Here is a 24,014-nt window from a genome sequence, read left to right as displayed (position 1 = left end):
GCTTTAATGGTCTCTGCAATAAGGTAAATTCTTTATTCACATCAATAGTGGAAGACCTAAACATTTCTTAGTAGTATCATTTATTTCTGGATATATATTATATTCAACTAGTTAATTCTTTCCAAGTTCATGTAAATGTAAATAATATAAAGGCTATACTTTTAATTTTCTTCTGATTATAAAAGTAATACAGTATAGAAAATGGTAGAAAAAATAAAAGTCACCCATAATTCCCCCACTCAGAGATAAGATTGTTAATACTGCAAAATATTTCCTCACCAGATTTTTATATTTATCCTGAGGAAAGCACCAGAAATGATAAGGGTCTTTTCATCTTTTATGCATATGGATGCCTATTATAACATTATTTATCATATTTAAAATTAAAAACAACATAATTGTTCAAAAGAGAGTAATTATTTTGGGGAAGTGTTCGTAAGAATTGGTATTAATTTTTCATTGGTAGAATTCAGCAGTGAAGTCAGGGCCTGGGTTCTTCTTTCTGAGTAGTTTTGATTCAATCTTTTACTTGTTAAAGGCCTGTTCAGATTGTCTATTACTTCTTGAGTTAATCTTAGTAGTTTGTGTTTGTTTTTTTTTTTTTTAAAGGGCATTTCTTTTTTTTTTTTTAGAAATTCACATTCTTTTATTTATTTATTTATTTATTTATTTATGACTGTGCTGAGTCTTCGTTTCTGTGCGAGGGCTTTCTCTAGTTGCGGCAAGTGGGGACCACTCTTCATCGTGGTGCGCGGGCCTCTCACCATCGCGGCCTCTCTTGTTGCGGAGCACAGGCTCCAGACGCGCAGGCTCAGTAATTGTGGCTCACGGGCCCAGTTGCTCCGTGGCATGTGGGATCTTCCCAGACCAGGGCTCGAACCTGTGTCCCCTGCATTGGCAGGCAGATTCTCAACCACTGCGCCACCAGGGAAGCCCAGTAGTTTGTGTTTTTCTAGAAAGTTTTTCATTTCATCTTACAGTATTTGATGTTCAATTGTTCACAGTATTTCTTTGTAATCCATTTTATTTTTCTATGGTTAGTAGTAATGTCCTCTTTTTCATTTCTGATTCTAGTAATTTGAGTCTCTTTACTTATTTCTTGGTCTATCTTGCTAAAGATTTGTCAATTTTGTAGATATTTTCAAAGAACCAGCTTTTTGTTTCATTGAACTTTCTCTGCTGTTTTTCTATTCTCTATTTCATTAATTTTTGCTCTAATTTTTATTACTGCATTCCATTTGTTTGCTTTGAGTTTAGTTTGTTCTTTATCCAGTGTCTTAAGGTAGAAGGTTAGATTATTGACTTGAGATCTTTCTTCTTTTTGAATATAGGAATTTATAGTTGTAAAGTTCCCTCTAAGCACTGATTAGCTGCATCCCTTAAGTTATGGTATGTTGTATCTTCATTTTCATTCATCTCAGTGCATTTTCTTATTTCCCTGCTGAGTTTTCTTTGACCCATTGATATATCTTTTTCTACTCTTTCACTTTCAATCTATTTGTATCTTTGAATCTAAAGTGTGCTGTAGGCAGCAAAAAGTTGGATCTGGTTTTTTAAATCCAGTTTCATAATCTCTGACTTTGGGTTGGATTACTTAATCCAGTCACATTTAATGTTATCACTGATATGGCTGAATTTATGTCTGCCATTTCACTTTTTGTTTTCTATATGCCTCAAGCCTCTTCTGCTCCTCTATTTTTCCTTTACTGCTTTCTTTTGCATTAAGTGAATATTTTCTAGTATAATATTTTAATTCCTTTAATTATTTTTTTCATGATTTTTTGGGTTATTTTCTTAGTGGTTGCTCTAGGGCTTATCATATGCATCTTATCAGAATCTATTACAGATTGACACTCACTATTCCAGTGAGATATAGAAATGTTACTCCTATTTAACTCTAGCCCTTCTTCCCCACTTTTGTGCTATTGTTATTACTTTACATATTACACCTATATATTTTATACATTCAATAATATAGTTCTAAATATTATTTTATATAATTTTAAATCTTTTAAAAAATGTGGAAGTAGACACCCACATGCAAAAAAAAAAAAAAAAAAAAAGAATCTAAACACAGACTTTATAACTTTCCTAAAAATTAACTCAAATGGATCATAGACCTAACTGTAAAATGCAAAACTATAAAACTCCAGAAGATAACATAGAGGAGAAAACCTAGATAATTTGGCGTATAGTGATGCTTTTCTTAGAAGGAATACCAGGGACTTCCCTGGTGGTGCAGTGGTTAAGACTCCACACTCCCAATGCAGGGGGCCCAGGTTCAATCCCTGGTCAGGGAACTAGATCCAGCATGCTGCAACTGAAAGATCCCACATGCTGCAACTAAAGATCCTGTACGTGGCAAAGAAGATCCCACGAGCCACAACTAAGACCCAGCATAGCCAAATAAATAAATAAATAAATATTTTTTTAAAAAAGAAAGAATACCAAAGGCACAATCCATGAAAGAAATAATTGATAAGCTAGACTTCATTAACACTGAAAACTCCTGCTCTGTGAAAGATGATGTTAAGAGAATGAGAAGCCAAGCCACAGAATGGGAGAAAATATTTGCAAAGGACACATCTGATAAAGGACTATTATCCAAAATATAAAAATAACTCTTAAAACTCAACAATAAGAAAACAAATAACCCAATTGAAAAATGGACCAAAGACCTTAACAGACACCTTATCAAAGAAGATATAAGGATGGCAAATAAACATATGAAAAGATGCCTCACATTGCAGGTCATCAGGGAAATGCAAATTAAAACAACAATGATATATCACTACACAACTATTACAATGGTCAAAATCTAGAACACTGACAAGATCAAATGCTGGTGAGGATGTGGAACAACAGGAACTCTCATACATCACTCATGGGAATGCTATACCCATCACTCGTGGGTATAGCCACTTTGGAAGACAGTCTGGCAGTTTCTTATAAAACTAAACATATTCTTATCATATGATATAGCACTGGTGCTCTTTGGTATTTACCCAAAGGAACTGAAAACATAGGCAGAACATTCTTGGACATAAATCACAGCAAGATCCTTTTTGACCCAGCTCCTAGAGTAATGAAATAAAAACAAAAATAAATAAATCAGACCTAATTACACTTAAAAGCTTTTGCACAGCAAAGGAAACCATAAACAAGATGAAAAGACAACCCTCAGAATGGGAGAAAATATTTGCAAACGAAGCAACTGACAAAGGATTAATCTCCAAAATATACAAGCAGCTCATGCAGCTCAATAACAGAAAAACAAACAACCCAATCAAAAAATGGGTGAAGACCTAAACAGACATTTCTCCAAAGAAGACATACGGATGGCCAATAAACACATGAAAGGATGCTCAACGTCACTAATCATTAGAGAAATGCAAATTAAAACCACAATGAGGTATCATCTCACACTGGTCAGAATGGCCATCATCAAAAAATCTACAAACAAATGCTGGAGAGGGTGTGGAGAAAAGGGAACCCTCTTGCACTGTTGGTGGGAATGTAAATTGATACAGTATGGAGGTCCCTTAAAAAACCATATGACCCAGCAATCCCAGTACTGGGCATATACCCTGAGAAAACCATAATTCAAAAAGAGTCATGTACCACAATGTTCACTGCAGCACTATTTACAATAGCCAGGACATGGAAGCAACCTAAATGTCCATCAAGAGATGAATGGATAAAGAAGTTGTGGTACATATATACAATGGAATATTACTCAGCCATAAAAAGGAACACAATTGGGTCATTTGTAGTGATGTGGATGGACCTAGAGTCTGTCATACAGAGTGAAGTAAGTCAGAAAGAGAAAAACAAATATAGTATATTAACACATATATGTGGAATCTAGAAAAATGGTACTGATGAACCTATTTGCAGGGCAGGAATAGAGACGCAGACATAGAGAATGGACTTGTGGACACAGGGTGGTAAGGAGAGGGTGGGACTAATTGAGAGAGTAGCATTGACATATATACACTACCATGTGTAAAATAGGTAGCTAGTGGGAAGCTGCTGTATAGCACAGGGAGACGAGCTCAGTGCTCTGTGATGACCTAGAGGGGTGGGATTGGGGGTGGGGTGGGAGGGAGGCTCAAGAGGGAGGGGATATATGTATATGTATAGCTGATTCACTTTGTTATACAGCAGAAACTAACACAACATTGTAAAGCAATTATACTCCAATTAAAAATAAATAAATAAAATGAGATGCCATTTAAAAAAAAAAAAAGAAAACTTATACCACACAAAAACCTGCACATGGATATTTTTAGCAGCTTTATTCATAATTGCCAAAACTTGGAACCAGGGCCTTCCCTGGTGGCGCAGTGGTTGAGAATCCATCTGCAAATGCAGGGGGCACGGGTTCAAGCCCTGGTCCGGGAAGATCCCACATGCCGCGGAGCAACTAAGCCTGTGCATCACAACTACTGAGCTTGCGCTCTAGAGCCCGCGGGCCACAACTGCTGAAGCCTGCACGCCTAGAGCCCGTGCTCGGCAACAAGAGAAGCCACCGCAATGACAAGCTTGCACACCGCAACGAAGAGTAGCCCCCGCTCACCGCAACTAGAGAAAGCCCGTGTGCAGCAATGAAGACCCAATGCAGCCAAAAATAAATAAATAAAATAAATTAATTAAAAAACAAACAAAAAACTTGGAACCAAAATGTCCTTCAGTAGGTTAATGGATAAATCAACTTTGGTACATCCACGCAATGGAATATTATTTAGTGCTAAAAAGAAATGAGTCATCAAGCCATGAAAAGACATGGAGGAGGAATCTTAAGGGCATATCCCTAGTGAAAGAAGCCAATCTGAAAAGGCTGCATACTGTATGACTGTAACTATAAGACATTCCAGAAAATGAAAAACTATGAAAACAGTAAAAAGATCGGTGGTTTCCAGGGTTGGGGTGGATGAAAGTGGAGAGACAAATAGGCAGAGCACAGAGGATTTTTAAGGCAGTGAAACTGGTCTGTATGATATCATAATGATGGATATATGTCATAGTACATTTGTCCAAACTTATAGAATGTGCAACACCAAGAATAAACCTTAAGGTAAACTGTGATCTTTGGGTGATCATGATGTGTCAGTATGGGTTCATCCTTGGTTAAAAAAAAAAAGTGCCATTCCTGTTAGTAATGTTGCTGTTAAACAACAACAGGACAACGAAAACCTTCCCCCAGAATATCTTCCTTGTAAATTCCACTTTCTCTTCATTGACAAGAACTGTTTTCATGACCACTGTCATCTTCAAAAGAGTTTGAAAGAAATATCTTAGCTCTGGAGTCCCTGTAGTTGAAAAAGACAAGGGGGAAGACTAAGAGTGGCATTTGGGTCATCAGTCCATTATGTGACACACCCCAAGTTCATATAGCTAGTAAATGGTGCAGGACAACTCTCTTAGCCTCTCTAACAATCCGCCTGCAGGTGTTCAGAGATTAGAATATACAAGTGATTAGTATAACATTTTGCAGTTTTATGACTTTTAGATTTGTATCCACAGAGCCAGACAGAGGACTGAGAGAATTCATGATCCATGACATTAAGATGACATTAAGAGGGCTGGAAAGCTGTTGTCTGAGAAAGATCTAAAAAGAATGCAGATTCAATCATGCAATAAAAGGATTAGTTTAATTCAGCTAGGGTTAACAAGGGGAGGGTGGCAGGTGGTTTGTAGAATTCCATCTACCAAAGTCAACGTATAATAAATAAAAAATAATACAAATACAAATTAAAAATAATAAAGCTGAAAGAAGAAAGGTAAAACAAAGCCAGGGAACAGGTATTAGAATCCTGTCTTACATAGCTTCTGTCTGCAAGCATGTATCCTCAGGGCTGTGTCCTGCCTGGAATCTCACCTGATAGGTAGCCGTCTCAGGGTCTAATGGTCAGCATAGTCACCTCAACTTGCCCAGGATGTTACAACTTCACTTCTGTCCAGCTAAGTGTCCTTCCAACCACATGGAGTTTTAGAATTAAATTTAAATATAATAAATTTAACCAAACCACAAATAATACTTTTGTGTAAAGTACAGGAATAAGTAATAATTGGGGTAATCTATATTTGTTGTTTAAAGTGTAATGCTTAAGGAATCTGACACATCACCCATGTGCTTTCAGCTTTACCTGCATTATTGATTTCAGACTTATAATTTTAAATTAATAGGCATAATAATTTGGCTAATCTTATGAATAGTTCTTAAATTTTTAGGATAATTTGAGATTCACTAAATTAGCATTAAATTAGCTCATGAATTGTTTTGCTTGTAACGATTATTTAGTTTACTTTAATATCTTAAAAGAGAACAGTAAATATGTGAAATTTGCAAATGTAGTTGAAATATTTAAGGAAGTGACGAAATAACTTGGGGAATTTGTAAATGGGAATGATTATTAAAAAGAATTTCGCTTGTTTCGTTTGCTTTAATCAAATATTAATAAAAGAATGAGTAAAAATGATTCATATTTTATCAGAATTATAAATAGAAGAATATGACTTGTAAATTGCACTTAAAATGTAAGGAAATTAGGTTTTAAATTTTGTAATGTTAATAACTAAATATTAATTTAAAATTAAAGTAGCTGTAAATAGTCCTTTCTCTGCACAAAGGCCCCTCTTGGACTTTAAAGGCTACTTGTTGACACATTTTCATTCTGGATGAATAGAGGCTTTATGTAGCAAGTCAGTGGTTATGCAGCCCATAGCACTTGTCTAGACAAGGACGATAAGCTGGTTAATGCCAGATATGAAGGGAGCAGCAGGTCCCAGGAACTCGTGGTGCACTCCGGTCCCTGGAGGGGATCTTGCTCTAAGAGCCCAGCCACTCTAGTCCTTGCATGACATTCTACTTAAAACCATTTTTTCTAACGATAAAGAGAAACATGGCCTTGAATTGAGGCAAACCAATTTGGGGCAAACCTGTCCCATTCAGCAGGTTTGATTACTCTGACAATGGAGCTGAATTTATACTGCTCAGAGGATACCTGAACACATGGCTTTGGGCCCATGTTCTCTTGGTGAGAGGCTCCAAGACCCTCCAGAAAAGGGAGAATTTGATATTTTCTGTAGAACAAGTGAGTTTAGGTTGTATCAATATCCTTCCTTGTTCAATAGAACTTCAGTTTATTTATCTTGGTTATGTCAAAATTGCTGGATTGAGAATTCATCTGCTGAAGTATCATTCAATTCACTGTCCTCTGTGGAGTATTTTCCTTTTCACGTGTCTAAATTGATTATCAGTAGAATAAAGTCCTGTTTTGTCAGGAGGAAGGGAGGGCTTACTTGGTTGTTCTTTATGGCATCTCCCTTATGTGGAGCTGCAGGAGAAGGCATTCACCAACGGGGTTTTTGTGAGTTTGACGTTTGTTGGCAGACGCGCCCCTTGAAGTAGGCAACAGTGTCTCTGTCTTTGCTAATGAGTCACCTATTCCTTGGTGACAATCTGCTTCCCAAGTAGTCAAGAACCCCCTAATGCACTCCTTCCTAAAATCTCTATTACTTCAGCAAAGCCTCCTTTGTCAAGTGGCTTTATTTTAGTTTTAAAACATTTACCTGACACTTTCAAGAGCAACCTCAGTTCCAAAGCCCTACCGTGTGAGAGGACAGAAGAATTCACAACAAGACGGCTTCCCTGATGGCAAGGCAGATACACCGGGAACAGGCCGCTCAGCCCTCTGGCTTCCAGAGGTGATGTCTCACCACACAGCGTCCTCAGGGCGGCAGGGATTTGGGACGGGTCTCCAGCCGCATCTGGGGCGCAGGCCTCCGTGCCACGGTCTGTGCCTCCTGCGGGCCTTCCATGTGGCCCCAGGTACCGTCTGTCCTGGGCCCTTACCTGTGCCCTCTCTCAGCTCTGTTAACATCCTTGCCTCCCGAGTCTGGCATCTGGCCTGGGCTGTGTCTGCTTTCTCCAGCTGGGGCACCAGACCCAGGTGTGGAAGAGAGCGTGGCGGGGCCCCTGCCACCATCGGGAACACGGTGCCGCTCACTCTCACGCGCTACAAACCACCTGGAGAAGTGTACATTCCAACCTATCTTCCTCCTCTCCTCTCCCTTTCTCCCTCCCTCCCTCCCTTCCCCTCCTGCTCTCTCTCTTTTTCCCGTTCTTCCTCCCTCCCTTCCCCTCCTGCTCTCTCTCTCTCTTTTTCCCGTTCTCCCTTCCTCCCTCCCTCTCTCATTCCCCCTCTCTTTTTGTCTCTTCCTTTCTTTCTACTTCCTTTTCCCCTTCCTTCCTTTTGTTCCTCTTGTTACTAAGAATCCTGTGCCTAATTAAGGTTATGTGATTTCTGTCTCTTCTATAAACTTGAGTTATACTTCGGAACATCTCCTTCTACACCCAGACCAGGATCCAGGGGAAAAAGATGTGTGGTGGTGGTCGTGCTGTGCTGAAACTCATTTTGTCATCCAAATGGCAGCCTTTTTAAAATGTCCTTCAATTCAAAAACGGCTGCCTAGATTCACTATGGATACTTGTTTATAGCGTGTCAAATAAGACTCTGAAGATAATTTTCTTTATATCACTTGTCTTTACATCACTTGTCTTTACTTCCTTTTGAAAAACAAGGCTCAGTTTTTTGTCTTGTTTTTTTTAATTCACTCTTTAGAAAAAAATAACGTTCCTACTAAATTCTGGTGACATGACTGCTGTTGGTTCTCAGAATCCCCATCAGTAGTTGTCACTGATGATAAAACTTATGTACAAAATAGCTTGCCCATTATGCAGGGATGGGGAAAAATTGTTTTCCATAATTAATTTTTAAAAATCCTGAATAAAGAGGATATAAGTTTTGTTAAAAAACAGAATTGAACCGAGAAAGTCTGAAGATCTAATTGGCCTTATTCAGTGATTCATGAATCAGGCAGCACCCCATATAGCAAATACAGGCGTACCTCAGAAGGTATTTCGTGTTTGGTTCCAGACCACCACAACAAAGCGAATATCGCAATACAGCAAATCATGAATTTTTGTTTCCCAGGGCATATAAAAGTTTTTTATACTTTACTGTAGTCTATTAAGTATACAATAGCATTATATCTAAAAAACAATGTCCATACCTTAATTAAAAAATACTTTATTGCTAAAAAATGCTAAACATCATCTGAGCATTCAGTGAATTGCAATCCTTTTGCAAAAGTAACATTAAAGATCACTGATCACCATAACAAATACAGTAATAATGAAAAAGTTGGAAATAATTTGAGAATTACCAAAATGTGACACAGAGACAAGAAGTGAGGAGATGCTGTTGGAAAAATTGCACCGACAGACTTGCTCAACGCAGGGTTGCCACAAACCTTCAGTTTGTAAAAAAAAAATGCAGTATCTGCGAAGTGGAAGTGCACTAAATCGAGGCAAGTCTGTCGAGAGACGCTCAGAGAGGTTGTACAAAATGGAAGATTTTTATGGGCAGAAGGAGGGTGGGGCAAGAAGGTATTAGCAAAAGAAAAGAAAGGGTTGTTTCAGGCCTGGCCTCCTTCTTTGGGAGGAAAGGAACAGCAGGGGTCTTTATCCTGCAGATTACCCCAGCAGTGTTGACCAGGAAATTTCAGATTGACTGTCATTTCTGGGAGGGATTCAAACTGCAATTAAGTCTCAGTTTGGTATCCTTGGGGGCAAATGACTCCATTTTGGGCCTTCTGCTGCTCTTTCTTTTTTCCTTTTTAAAAAAAAAACAGTTTCTAGTCCTTAATTTTAGAACTGAGGACACTGCAGTCATTATTTTGTATGGCATGTGCTCTTTAAATTATAGTGGCTTCTGTATTCTTTCCTACTATCTTTTTTTTTTTTTTTTAACTCTTGTAGCAGCAGCTGGTCTCATACACTTACCAAAGACACTGGGTTTCCTCCCTGTGTTGTCATGTCAGATGTGGTCAATGAGATCCTGTTTCTGCAGGAACAAGTACAGCTTCCTGCATGCTGCAGAAGCAGAAGCTGCCTCTCTGAGAATTAATAAACTCCATGCAGAAGAGTATTCTAAAAATTATCATTATAAATTAACTTTACAAGAGAGGAAGCTCTCAGGACAGCTAAACATTGTTGATACCACTCTATGTGCACTTCCAGTTTCCCAACCTTTGCCAAAAGACCTTGAGCAGATCAAGAAGATGCTGAAAATGTTGCTGGGCCTGGCACCCCATTATACCCTTCTGGTGCTGAAAGGAACACCTTAAATCTGTGAGGCTGACTCCTGTTGATTTCAAAGATGGGCGGGATGCTTGCTTGGGTTTGGGTGGTCAGTAGAGGCAGTGGGATGGGCCTGGACCCTTAGAGGAACTCATATTCAGCAAAGTGAAACAGTAGGTCAAAACTGCACACTGCACTTTGTTACCCTCCCTCCTTAAAAAAGGACCCATTTAAAAAAAAAAAAAAAAAAAAGGACCCATTTATCATGCTGTCAGCTTCTAGTTCTGCCAACATTATTTCTATCACTTCCCTGGCATCTAAAAATCATTTAAATACGAATATAGCACTAGCACTATTAAGCATTTACTATGAGCCAAGGGCAGTTATTTAATTCTCTCAACAACTCCTTGAAGAAATTATCTCCACCTTGCAGACAAGGAAACTAAAACTCAAAGAAGTTAAGAAACTTGCTAAAAGTCCAGGAGAACATCAAGAAGTGGATGTGGATGTGGTCTGCCCTGAGTTCAGGCAATGAGGAGGTGCACTGGCTGCTGAGATTTAAATATAAAATAATACAACTGACTAAAAAGTCAGGCTCTCTTTTTTTTTAGCATTTAAAAAATTTGTGGTAAAATGTACGTAACATAAATTTACCATCTTAACTATTTTTAAGTGTACAGCTCAGTGGCACTAAGTACATTTATATTATTGTGCCACCATCAGCAGCATCCAATCCCAGAACTCTTTTCATCTTGCAAAACTGAAAATCTGAACGAATTAAACAATAACTCCTCATTCCCCCCTCCTTTCAGTCCCCGGTAACCACCCGTCTACTTTTTGTCTCAATAGCTTTGACAACTCTAAGTACCACATACAAGTGGAATCACACGGTCCTTTTATGACTGGCTTATTTCACGTAGCAGAATGTGTTCAAGGTTTATCCATGTTGTAGTATATGTCAGAATTTCCTCCTTTTTTAAAAGGCTGAATGATATCCCATTGTATGTATATAGCGCATTTTGTTTATCTTTTCATCCATCAATGTACTCTTGGGTTGCTTCCACTTTTTGGCTATTATGAATACTTTCCTATGAACGTGTGTGTGTGTGTGTGTGTGTGTGTGTGTGTGTGTGTGTGTGCGTGTGTCTGCATGCATGTGCGCACATGCATGCGTGTGTTTAAATCATTATATACCAGCAATTCTAGATAATGTCACGGATAAAATATTCCTTAGAAAAAAATCTTTTGCTGGCCACATTTTAAGCAATTGTTGTGGGTATTATGGAATTTTAATAATAGAGTATATGCCTCAAAACTAGCACTTCTTTTTTTAAAACTAGCACACTTTAATACTTACTTTTCCTTTAATAAACACTGGATTCTACATGGAAGTGATCTGAGAACAAGAGTTATAGAGTCTTCCTCCATCTATTTAGAGAAGTTAGTGATGGGTTGAAATTGTTTGAGCTTGCTTTGAGTGCAGTTCATATCTTGAACCCCTGTGGAACTACCTATTCCTGTGTTTAAATACTAAATTTAAAATAAACAATGATAGCACATGATTGTAAATACAAAGAACAGAACTTGAGTCACTTTAATGCTGTCATTCTATGCAAACAGTTTGCAGTTTTTGTTTTTCTTTAAAATTTAAAGTAATAAAACAACTGCCAACTCTGAGGTATAATCTGTTCACTTATTAAATATTTGGCTGAATTTGGATATCGTTAGCTTCGAAATGTACTATTAAAAAACTGTTAATTGCTTTAAAACTAAAGAATTAATCAAGAAAATAATGACCATTTACCAATTATGACATAAATATTACTGAAAAAGCTTTGTTGTACAGCAGAGAGGATGTTAAAAATAACGGTTTACTCAGGTTGTCAAATATTCTAGGTACATCAAAGTCACAAGCTTATAAATAGTAAGGCATGTGTTCAAATCCAGATTTGTCGAATTCTAAGCTTTTTACCCCTACTCTAGGCTATTATTAGTAAGCATGCCCATTTTCTAAAGATAGTCTACTATCTAGCAGTACTGCGTAATGGTTAAAACACCTACTACAGAGCAAGTACAATGTCATGGTGAACATGGCACTCTCCCTCTCCTCTCAGTGGAAAGGAAAAACTGTGTAATAGGTGGAGTGTTTTTTAAAAATTAACTGGCATTTTGGTTTTTATATTGCTTTTGTTTTGAGTGTGGAGCAATGCAAATCAAGATCTTATTCTATTTCTACCTAGATGGAGAGCCCTGCATTGTGCTTGTAAAGCCCAGTTACCTTTTACCCATCCTATCCTATGTGGTTGTAAGGGTGGCCCTGAGTTTGCCAGCGAACCAGTACCCAACTGGTTGGCACACACCTTATCTGCTTCTAGTGGACTGAGGAAGAATATTCTGGTTTGACTCAGGGCAGAGGAAAGAGACTTAAGTGGGAAAGACAGGAACGCTTAGCTCTGTGTGTGTGTGTGAGTGTGTGTGCACGTGCACACGTGCACGCGCATGGGGGAGACGGGGAGTAGAGGTCTCCCTAGATGTAAATAAAAGTAAGGACTTTGAGGGCTGCTCTCCATGGTGGGGTGTATAAGGTGGGGTGAACTCTGCCTTAGTGGGGAGTCAATCCAGACTGGCCAATCCATGCTGAGGCTTTGAGTGGCTAGGAGGGCTCTGTGTCCTCCTGCCACCAGTGGAGAGGACTGCTGGGGTGAGGGGTGGTCCCTGAACTCACCAGACAACCAGCACCCAACCGGTCAACTGCAGCATCACACGGCTAGAGAACCAGTTTTCTGGTATTGCACGAATTCAGACATCTCGGCTGACTTCACGGGAGGGTGGGACACGGAGGAAGCTCAGAGACTGAAGTTTTCTGATTCAGGAGGATGCGAATGAGGAGCACATGTAGTTTTGACTTTAGTAATAATGGAATGTGACACTTCTTGCACCTGAGTAGTGAAGAGTAAAATTCCTTGCTACATAAATAAGCAAGCAAGGGCAACGCAGAGGGAAGAGCAATGCTGGGTGAGGCAGAGGCAATAAAGGCACAAAGGCCAGACGGGAGAAAGAGCAGGAGTCTCTGAACAGGTAGGGTGGCTGGAGAAGAAGTTATAGGGGGAGGGTTGGCACCAGGTGAGATAAGCTGGGGACAGATCAGGAAGAGCCCACTCTGGGAAACTGGGGATTTATCCTGAAGGCAATGGGGAAAACAACTGTTGTGTTTTATGCAGAGGCATGAAGGGATGAGATGTAGGCTTTGGGAAGATCACCCTGGTGGCCAAGGGGAAAACAGACTGTAGTAGGGCAAGACCAGTCAAAGGGAGCTAAGTCAGGAGGCCATATCTGATGTTCCGTGAAGCCTCATCAGAAAGCTATGAAACCCTTGAGGCACCCCAAATCTGCATTTTTCACGAATCCCATGATAAATTCATTCTCCACAGGCACCTCAGATTTTATATGTTTCCTAGGGCTGCTGTAACAAAGTATCATAAAGGGTGATTTAGGACAAAAGAAATTTATTCTCTCACAGTTCTGGAAGCTGGAAGTCTAAGATTAAGATGTTGGCAGAAGGCTTCCCTGGTGGCACAGTGGTTAAGGATCTGCCTGCCAATGCAGGGGACATGGGTTCGAGCCCTGGTCCGGGAAGATCCCACATGCCACGGAGCAACTAAGCCCGTGTGCCACAACTACTGAGCCTGCGTTCTAGAGCCCACAAGCCACAATTACTGAGCCTGCCTCCTACATCTACTGAAGCCCACGCGCCTAGAGCCCGTGCTCCACAACAAGAGAAGCTACCGCAATGAGAAGCCCATGCACCTCAACGAAGAGTAGCCCCCGCTCGCCGCAACTAGAGAAAGCCCGCGCGCAGCAACCAAGACCCAATGCAGCCAAAAAAAAAAAAAAAAAAAAAAAAAAAAAGATGTTGGCAGAGCCACATTCTCTCCAGGGCTCTGCGGGAGAATGTGGTCCGTGCCCAGCTGCCAGTATTGCCCGCAATCCTCGGCATTCCTTGGCTTGTAGATGCATCACTCCAGTCTCTACCTCTGTCATCCCATGGCTCTGTCCTGTGTGTCTCTGTGTCTTCATATTGTCTTCCCTCTGTATGCCTGTCTGTTCTCCTCTTCTTATTAGGACATCAGTTAGATTGGATTCAGAGCACACCCTACTCCAATATGATCTCATCTTAACTAATTGTATCTGTAAAGATGCTTTTTCCAGATAAGGTCATATTCTGAGATTCTGGGAAAGACATGAATTTCGAAGGGACACTCTTCCAATACAGGTTCCGTGTGAGCACATCAAAGCTGATCACTGCTGGCTCTGAACCCAGAGGCTCCGGGCTGCTGTCCCGATAGTTACTTTCCTTTACAGAGTTAACCTCAATGCAAAGAGGGACTAGCATATTCCAGAAATACGTTTCCTTTGATAGTTATGCATAGATTATTGTACAGATTCACTTGGCTTTTTCATATCTGGAAAGGCTGTTATTCAAGTTCCAGGGAGTAGAAAGACTGAAACAAGCATCAGCCCTGCTTAAGTATATTTTCCATTGAGACAACATATATTTTCAACTCAACATAACCTTTACTCCATGAAAACAGAAGCCAAATAAATTGTTCTTTAAGGCATAATGCTATGCAAACATCCATGCTGATTTTATTAAACACTAAAGGGAAAGTTTGAGTAATTGTTTTAGGGGCAATAATTTAATTTTAATTTTGAGGCTAACATCTGTGTATAATTTGGAAACTTATCAGAAAATTGAGAGAGAAAGCTTGTATTTTGTCACCAAAAGTTAGTTTTGCTGTTTACCAAAATGATAAAACCAGGACATTAAGAAACTGAGTTAAATTCTTATTATATCATATTGCATATGTGTATTTAGTACAAAATAGTGACACAGTATGATTGTCAGAACTATGTCTCTCTTTCTGCAGAAGGAATACATCTCTAATATATATATATATGTTATATATATATATTATATATATATTATATATATATATATATATATATATATATAAGATGAGTACTTTAACATTTTCCTTGCTTTCAGTCTGGAGTCGAGCACTTAAGCTTTATTGTTTCTCTGTAAATTCAGACCATATAGTCTACAATGATCAAAACTACTTTAAAGGGCTTCCCTGGTGGCGCAGTGGTTGAGAATCTGCCTGCCAGTGCAGGGGACACGGGTTCGAGCCCTGGTCTGGGAAGATCCCACACGCCACGGAGCAACTAGGCCCGTGAGCCACAACCACTGAGCGTACGTGTCTGGAGCCTGTGCTCCGCAACAAGAGAGGCCGCGATAGTGAGAGGCCCGCGCACCGCGATGAAGAGTGGCCCCCGCTTGCCGCAACTAGAGAAAGCCCTCGCACGGAAACAAAGACCCAACACAGGCAAAATAAATAAATAAATAAATTAATAAATTAAAAAAAACAAAAACAAAAACCTACTTTAAAGACTACACATAGAGAATAAAATTCAAGGAGCCTAGGTCTGTTTTTCCGGTCTGTGGAGAGAGCTCCTTTTGGGTCCTGAATCCATCGTGAAACATATTGCTTATTTCGTCTAATGAGAAGTTATATTTTGTCAGACTGCCATTAAAGCTCTTTTCTAATTTGTTCATAAAAGTTTTGAACTGGAAGGGCAGAACAACGGCCCTATACACTTCTCTTCAGGTTTACATCACCCTTTGGTAAGCACCATCAGCCACATGCAAATCCACCTCACTGTACCATCACCAGGACTAACCTAGTTTTCCCAAATGCCTAATGGTGTGGTATGGGAGACTGCCAGGTGCCTTGCTAAACCCACTAACGTTATGCCTACTTACCTCTTTCTTTATCTGACTTGTTAGTAACTAGGTGTCGGGGTAACTATGCCAAAAAAGCAATGAGGTTAATCGTAGCTGATTTGTTAGTGAACCCGTTGTATAGCTCTCTGTGGTCACATCTTTATTAGGAAAAAAAAATATTTTACAGTTTTTGAATCTTGCCCAGGATTAACATTACCAATACATAGTTTCCAGATATAATAATAACCCCAATCATTGCCATTTTATTGAGTGGCTACTCTGTGCCAGGCATTGTATTAAGTGCTTTATTTACGTTATTTCATTAAATTTCTATTACAAGCCTAGGAGGTAGATTTTACTCCCAGATGGAGAGTGAGGGCCAGGGCTATTTAATTGCTTTTCCAGATCCACATGGCTTGTATGAGACAGCCAGTATCAACTGCACATCTGTCTCTTTTGTAAGCCCATGCTCATAACTACAGCTCTGATCACCTGATGATATCCTGCACAAATCAATAATGCACTTCCCAAATGTTTGTGTTACCTGCTAAGCATCTCCCTTCTCTAGGAACCATGTCTTATTTCTCTTTTTACCCCCAGTGTTTAGCACAGTACTTGTTACCTCAGAAGGTTCTCAATAAAGTTTTGTTAAGTAAATGCATGAAAAAACGTCTTCCTATGTCTGAAAATTAGGAGGCCTTTTGCCTTATCCAAAACCTATCTTCTTGCCTAGGAATTACAGATAGTGGCACAATTATCTCTGTGTTTCTGGCAGTCAGGGGTTCTCATAATATCCTCTCTATCCAAGGCTTAAAGAGAGCCTTTGTCTTAGTTTTTTTAATATCATGATCATCACCTGTGCAGAGAACACACCGCAAAATGAAAAATGGCCCTCTTCTTTCAGGGCCATTAACTTTTCACCAACTGCCAGATATGAACTTATGCCTACTATATTCTTTGTCTCTAAACACAATTTACTTCTCTTATTGCCCTTAATCTTATTCTTTATGAAATGGATGGCCATCTTTAAATCCATAATATATTGGGGTAATGCACTTAAAACTTTGAACACTGAACACTTCTAGGCCTAAAGACTCATTCTTCTACTTATTCATGAAATCACATTTAAAATATAATTTTAATAATGTCTGAATACTGGGAGAAGAATAAGTTAATAAATGTTCCCTAAGACTTTAAGAATTTTGAATTATGTGTATATACATAGCAATCTCAAAAATGGAGAAAAAAGCAAAAATGATGGGTTTATTCTTTAAAATAGACATATACTCTATTTTGGCTTTGACTAACATCTACCGATTTCTTCCTCCTTGCCTATTCTCTCTCTCTCTCTCTCCTCCTCACACACACACACACACACACACACACACACACACACACACACAGGAATACATGCTCAGCCAGTATGCTTTGATAGCTATCTCTTGCCAGCCAGGAATACTGTGTTTTGGGTCAGTACTTTGGAATGGGCTTGACATTCAACTTAATGTGGTCCCTAACTTATTAGTCCCCAGGGAGGGAACTGCTTGGCAGAAACCAAGATCTTCCCTACGCAAGGGTTGAATGCATCAAACAGATGAACTTAGCAAATGCCAGAAACAACAATGAACTCAGGAGAGCTATTTGCTGAGATACCCAGATAGGAAGGAATAAAGCTGGAGCTTCTCCAAGTCATAGCGGAACCAGATAAAGGTCAGATGTGGGGTGGGAGTGGAGGGAGAAATGGATAAAGGAGATCAACTGTATGGTGATGATAGGAAACTAAATTTTTCGTGGTGAGCACACTGTAGTGTAGACAGAAGGAAAAACATAATGTTGTACACATGAAACTTAAAAAAAAAAAGCCAGATGTGAATCTGGGTTAAAGAGAATACCATGGCAAACAAATGGAAAGAGAGGTCTGTCCACTGATCTCATCAGGAAGGTTTGTCCATTTTTTATCTCTCTTTGTCCACGCTGTATATCTCATAAAGTGGTAGAAATTTATTGCCTCCTTTAAGTGCTGTTTATACAGCTATTCAATTCATTTAGTTAATTCACTCATTAACCACCATTATTAGGAACATTACTAGATGTTAAGGATGCAAAAATGAGTTAAGTCAATATATTTTCAGAGTAGCAAGTGAACCAATCATACCTATCAGTACACCTGTTCTCCATCATAACATAAAACAAAGCAATTAGAAAGCTTTAGCTCTAAATCAATGTTACAGGTAACAGGAAAAGGGATACCTTATTATGTGGTATGCACGCTTATCAAAGTGCCTATAAATGTAGTATTAAGTATTTTAAACATATGATGTGTATATCTCAAGCCTTACCAAGATATGATTACAAAATAAAGGCACCTGTATGTCCCAGACCTTACCATGATGTACTACTTGATACATCTAAAGTCACACTTTCAATAATAAATTATTATGCATTGAGTGCTCACCTGTGAAATTACTGCTTTTCAGTGTCTCACCTACTTTTCCTCTTTCTCCCCTTCTATATTCACAGATACACACACGTGCACACATTCACTTTATTACTACTGTTAATTTTTTGATTAAACCATTGGAGAAAAAGTTGCAGACATCATGACCTTTCACTTCTAAATACCTGATCTTATCTCCTAAATACCTAAATACGTCCTAAGGACAAGAACATTCTCTTACATAACCACAACTCACTAATCGAATTCAGGAAATTTAACAGAGCTATATTAACTATTATCCAATACGCATCCCATATTCAAATTTTACCAATTATCCCAATAATTAAATGTCCTCTATGGCATTTATTTCTTGGATCCAGGAGTCAATTCAGGATCACACATTTTATCTGGTTGTCACGTCTCTTGTCTCCTTTACTCTAGAATAGTTTCTCAGCCTCTCTGTGCCTTTCATGAAATTCACATTCTTGAGTACAGGCTAGTTGTTTGTGGAACATCCTTCAGTTCGGTTTCTCTCATTCTTTTCCCACGTTATTTTTCAGAGTTTCCCAGGGCACTGCCTCATGTGTGATCTGCAGCCGGTCCTTCTGGGTCTTCTGTCTGGCTGGCTGACTTCACTGCCCTCCATGTGGCTGTCACCATTGCTCTTGAACTTCAGGAGAAGGCCTGGTTGTCTACTGCTGGCACCACCACTCAGATCCTCTCAGACCTCCGAGAAAGTGTGCTGCGGGCCTATGGCCTCTCACTCCAAACCCTGGATGGGTGCTCCTTAATTCCTCACAGCACACCTGAGGCCAGGCTAGAGCTTTTTAACAAAACTTCATTCAGTGCTTGAGGGGAGAACACAAGCAGAACACAGAGAATAATGTCAAACTGCTACTGAAAATTTACTACTCTTAGAGCCCACAAAACATGACCTCAGAGTCGTTGAATAAAGTAGCTCCTGCCTCCAAATGGAAGGCTCGACTCACTCTACCACAGAGGCTCCCACAATGTCCCTTCTAGGGAGTCCAGACCCAGCACGGCACCTGGGCCTAGAGAGAGAAAAACGCTGTCCCCAGTGCCCTCACTTCCCGATTTAGGAGGATTGTCTTCCCAGGATGAGTAATACTGAGGAGAATCATCCCCTTACAGGGAACCACACTTTTAAGTATTAGGCTCACCTACCTCAGCAGGTCCCATCCTCCCAGACCACATTTACTAATATTAGGCTGTCTAGTTTATGTAACGCCACATGTGGGCCACCAAGAATCCAGCCTGGAAGCATTACCACAAGCCAAATACAATTCCTTTACAGCCTTTCCTCCAGCGTGTGGTGAAGAGCAGAATGGTCCTTCACACACCCCTACTACAGCCGGGTTTTCATTCCTGATCTCCCGTAAACAAATGCTTGGGCAAGAATCCATCAACACATCACCCAAGAACAACCAGCAATTTTCAGACATAAGAAATTCTAAATGTAGATTGAGAAAAAAATTGTAACTCTGAAGAAGCATAACTGAGCTTAAGATACACCCAATTTACGTTACTAAACAGACTGTTCAAAGCATTTGCATTTGGGTTACTTCATCGCATTTTGTCCTTCTTTAAGAAAAACAGTGAGTACTTACTTGCCCTCATATCTACAAAATTAAAAGGCCCAATGAAGTTATGTTTACAAAAACTGATTTAGCAGTTTGGCCCCAAAGGTAAATTCCAGTCTCTACCCGAGAGATTGAAACTGCTTATAATTTCAAGACTGGAAGGTTTTCTAGCCTCAACTATTTTTACTATTTTAAGGCAGATTTCCAGCTTCTTGAAATACGCCCTACCTTTCCAGCTTTGTTACCTACAGTCCCCTCTCAGCATCCTGTGCTCCTGTCAAAAAAAAGCACTTTGCTGATCTCTGATTCTACCCCTTACACTTCCAGACTCTTGCCTTTGTGGGCCTCCTATCTTTAATACTTTCCCCATCATCCCAATCTCTCAAAATTTTACTTAGCCTTCAAAGACCTACTCTAATGCCATCTCCTGATCTTCCCAACTGGATGTGATTGATCTGTCCTCTTAAAATCCCACAGCACAATATTTGCACCTTCTTCTTTCTTACAGCAGTTATGTTCTACCTCATGTTGCAGTTACTGGGTTCATGTCTTATCTGTTCCACTAGGCTTTCTCGAGGCCGGTGACAGAGTCCTGCTCACCTTGGAATCTCTCCCATCATCTCTCATGGTACTTTGTAAATACTAGGCATTCAAAATATTTATAGATTTGAATTGAACTAAAACCTAGTGAATACAATATCTCACAGGAAACTGATAGCTCTGACCTAAATTACATCACATGGCAAATCTGAAAATATTAGTTCAAGAATGAAAGATGAAATGTTTCAATCTGTTGTTAATTTGCCAACCACAACTTTGGCTAAACATTAACAAAGACAGGCATTGCAAAAAAAGCCCCCTTTCAGTCAAAACTAATGGGCATATGATGACACAGAGTAGAACAACTGGATGTTAATGATTCCTGGGTTGTACAGCTTGAGATTTATGAGAAAATCTCATACAGTCTCTGCTAAATGAGAAATAAATTGCTTCTGCTCTCTCTACTATTTTGTTGGCTATACTAAAAGGAAAATAAAAAGTAGAACACAAGAATGTAATGTTCAAAAAGACACATGCACCCCAATGTTAACTGCAGCACTATTTACAATAGGAAGGACATGGAAGTAACCTAAATGTCCATCAACAGAGGAATGGATAAAGAAGATGTGGTACGTATGTACAATGGAATATTACTCAGCCATAAAAAGGAACGAAATTGGGTCATTTGTAGAGACACGGATGGACCCAGAGACTGTCATACAGAGTGCAGTAAGTCAGAAAGGGAAAAACAAATATCGTATATTAACGTATATATGTGGAATCTGAAAAAACTGGTATAGACGATCTTATTTACAAAACAGAAATAGAGACACAGACATAGAGAACAAACGTATGGATACCAAGGGGGAAAGGGGAGGGGGTGGGATGAATTGGGAGATTGGGACTGACATATATACCCTATTAATACTATGTATAAAATAGATAACTAATGAGAACCTACTGTATAGCACAGGGAACTCTACTCAGTGCTCTGTGGTGACCTAAATGAGAAGGAAATCCAAAAAAGAGGGGATATATGTATACGTATAGCTGATTCACTTTGCTGTACAGTATAAACTAACGCAACATTGTAAAGCAACTATACTCCAATTAAAAAAAAAAAAAAAGAATGATGCTCTCAGTGCAGACGCATTTGGAAAAAAAAAGAACGTAATAGACTAAACAAAGATCTTTAGTGACACATTTCTGGTGATATTTTGGTCATTGTAACACTATTATCAAATATAGTCACTGAAGGCTGATGATAATGGACTGCTGATCAGCTACCTCGATCACAATGTAATGAGATGGAAAAAATATTATATAACAAGTGTACACAGGTTCTTCTTGGGGAAGGCTCACCTTTCTTATGAAGACAGCCTCTGGAAGCCTGTATTCATAAGAAATAGTACTTCCCTGCAGCGTATAGGTGCTCTGAAGTCTTCTGAGGAAAGAAGAGAGTAAAAAAGATTTATTTGCAATTGGGGTGAGGCAGAGGGAGAAGGGAGAGAAAGGAAAAGAAGGGAAATGAACATGAGCAAATGCCATGTTGGCTGGAATACTATGAACTCAGCAAGGTGACTCTTCTCAGTGACCTCATGCACATGCAGGAAATTTTACAAAATCACAAAAGCTTGAGGCAACTGTACTTCTTATGAAAACCAGTAAAGTGGCCAAATTCTGCATCATGGCTTTTGTGGGAAATAAAATAGAGACAGTAAGTTCTGGTGCCGGGGCCTGAGTCAGAGGAGATCCGGAGGCCTTAAGTGGTGAGAGTCCCCAGAAATCCTGGGGACTTCCCCACCCCCTGAAAATTAGAGGTTTCGAAAAAATTTCCCCCAGAGCACAGAAATAGAGAGGCTCTTAGATAAAATCAGCATTACAGCAACTTTAGTGGTCACAGGCTTATAATCTAATATTCTAGGGATATTAACCCATGACTTATTTACATAAACACTACCTCCATTTATAAGAAAGGCAAATAATGCTTGAGGCAGTATAATATAGCATTTATGAGCACAGACTCTGGAGCCAAATGCCTGAGTCTGATTCTTGGTTCCACTTTTTACTAGCTATGTGATCCTGGGTATCCTCTGTGCTTCAGCTTCTTCATTTGAAAAACGGGGGAAATAAAAATACACATCTGTGAGCAAAGGGTTTAACAAAACCTATTATCCCTCTGTAAGACTTAAACATTGGTTGACTATCCAGCTCTGTTCTTGTGGTAATCTGGGAAAAGTAGAAATGTCAACCATGTTACTAGACATCGTTGTTTATGGTAAAAATGAACTCTGAGTGGCAAATTGCATCTGGACTGGGAGGAATTAGAAAAAATCTATAAATGCCCAATGGGCATTTATGGGGATGCCACACTTTGGGCTTCCCTGAGTACGGTGACCCTTAAAACTAGGCTTGTATCTTTCAGGATCCTTGTAGTTATGCCTATAAAAATCCTACAGGAAATATTAGCATACGATCCAGGAATCATGCTCCTTGGTATTTACCCAAATAAGTTGAAAACTTAGGTCCACACAAAAACCTATACACAAACGTTTACAGGAGCTTTTATTCATAATTGCCAAAACTTGGAAGCAACCAAGATGTCCTTCAATAGATGAATGGGTAGACAAACTGTGGTACAAACATACAATGAAATATTATTCAGCAATAAAAAGAAATGAGCTTTCAGGGACTTCCCTGGTGGCACAGTGGTTGAGAATCTGCCTGCTAACGCAGGGGACACGGGTTCGAGCCCTGGTCTGGGAAGATCCCACATGCCACGGAGCAACTAAGCCCGTGTGTCACAACTACTGAGCCCACGTGCCACAACTACTGAAGCCCACGTGTCTAGAGCCTGTGCTCTGCAACAAGTGAGGCCACTGCAATGAGAAGCCTGTGCACCGCAACGAAGAGTAGCCCCCGCTCGCTGCAACTAGAGAAAGCCCGCGTGCAACAACAAAGACCCAACGCAGCCAAAAATAAATAAACAAACAAACAAATTAATTAATTAATTATTTTTAAAAAAGAAATGAGCTATCAAACCAGGAAAAGACATCGAGGGATGTTAAAAACATATTGCTAAATGAAAGACCAAAAGGGCTACATATTGTATGATTGCAACTACATTACACCATGGAAAAGGCAAAAACTATGGAGAGAGTAAAAAGATCAGTGGTTGCCAGGGGTCTGAGGAAAGAAGAGGATGAAGAGGTAGAATACACGGGGGTTTTAAGACAGTAAAACTATTCTGTATGATGCTATCATGGTGGATATGTGACATCACACATTTGTCAAAACCCACAGAATGTACACTAAGAGTGAACCCTAATAATATACTAGGATGTTAATTAATAACAATCTATCTTCATTCATTCATCAAGTGTAACAAATGTATCACGCTAATAAAAGATGTTAATAATAAGGGAAACTGTGTATCGAGGGCTGAGGGAGTATATGGGAACTCTCTGTACTTTCCTCTCAATTTTTCTGAAACCTAAAACTGCT

The 24,014-nt window shown here is 39.4% G+C and overlaps 1 protein-coding gene and 2 long non-coding RNA genes across 4 annotated transcripts in view; all 3 read right to left on the bottom strand.

Annotated features, from left to right (window-relative positions):
• LOC309615376 overlaps nt 1-24,014 on the bottom strand; it is a 515,886-nt gene that overhangs the window by 36,377 nt on the left and 455,495 nt on the right. The gene's annotated exons all lie outside the window — the stretch shown is intronic.
• Nucleotides 1,926-24,014, bottom strand: part of LOC309615364 — a 226,510-nt gene continuing 204,421 nt past the window's right edge. Inside the window, exon 4 of one of the 2 annotated variants that reach the window (XR_014236769.1) lies at nt 1,926-3,077. This is a non-coding gene — a long non-coding RNA (uncharacterized lncRNA). Of the gene's footprint in view, nt 3,078-15,165; nt 19,218-24,014 lie in introns of those variants that run through there. The other variant, XR_014236770.1, reaches the window with a different exon arrangement.
• CRH (corticotropin releasing hormone) overlaps nt 11,540-24,014 on the bottom strand; it is a 435,535-nt gene continuing 423,060 nt past the window's right edge. Inside the window, exon 3 of the transcript XR_014236764.1 lies at nt 11,540-11,898. The gene's annotated coding sequence lies outside the window, so the exon portion shown is untranslated. The remainder of the gene's footprint in view (nt 11,899-24,014) is intronic.

Source organism: Balaenoptera borealis (genome assembly GCF_965194805.1).
Source record: "Balaenoptera borealis genome assembly, chromosome: 17".
NCBI classification, from domain to species: Eukaryota; Metazoa; Chordata; class Mammalia; order Artiodactyla; family Balaenopteridae; genus Balaenoptera; species Balaenoptera borealis.
This window is presented reverse-complemented; position numbering and strand designations above follow the sequence as displayed.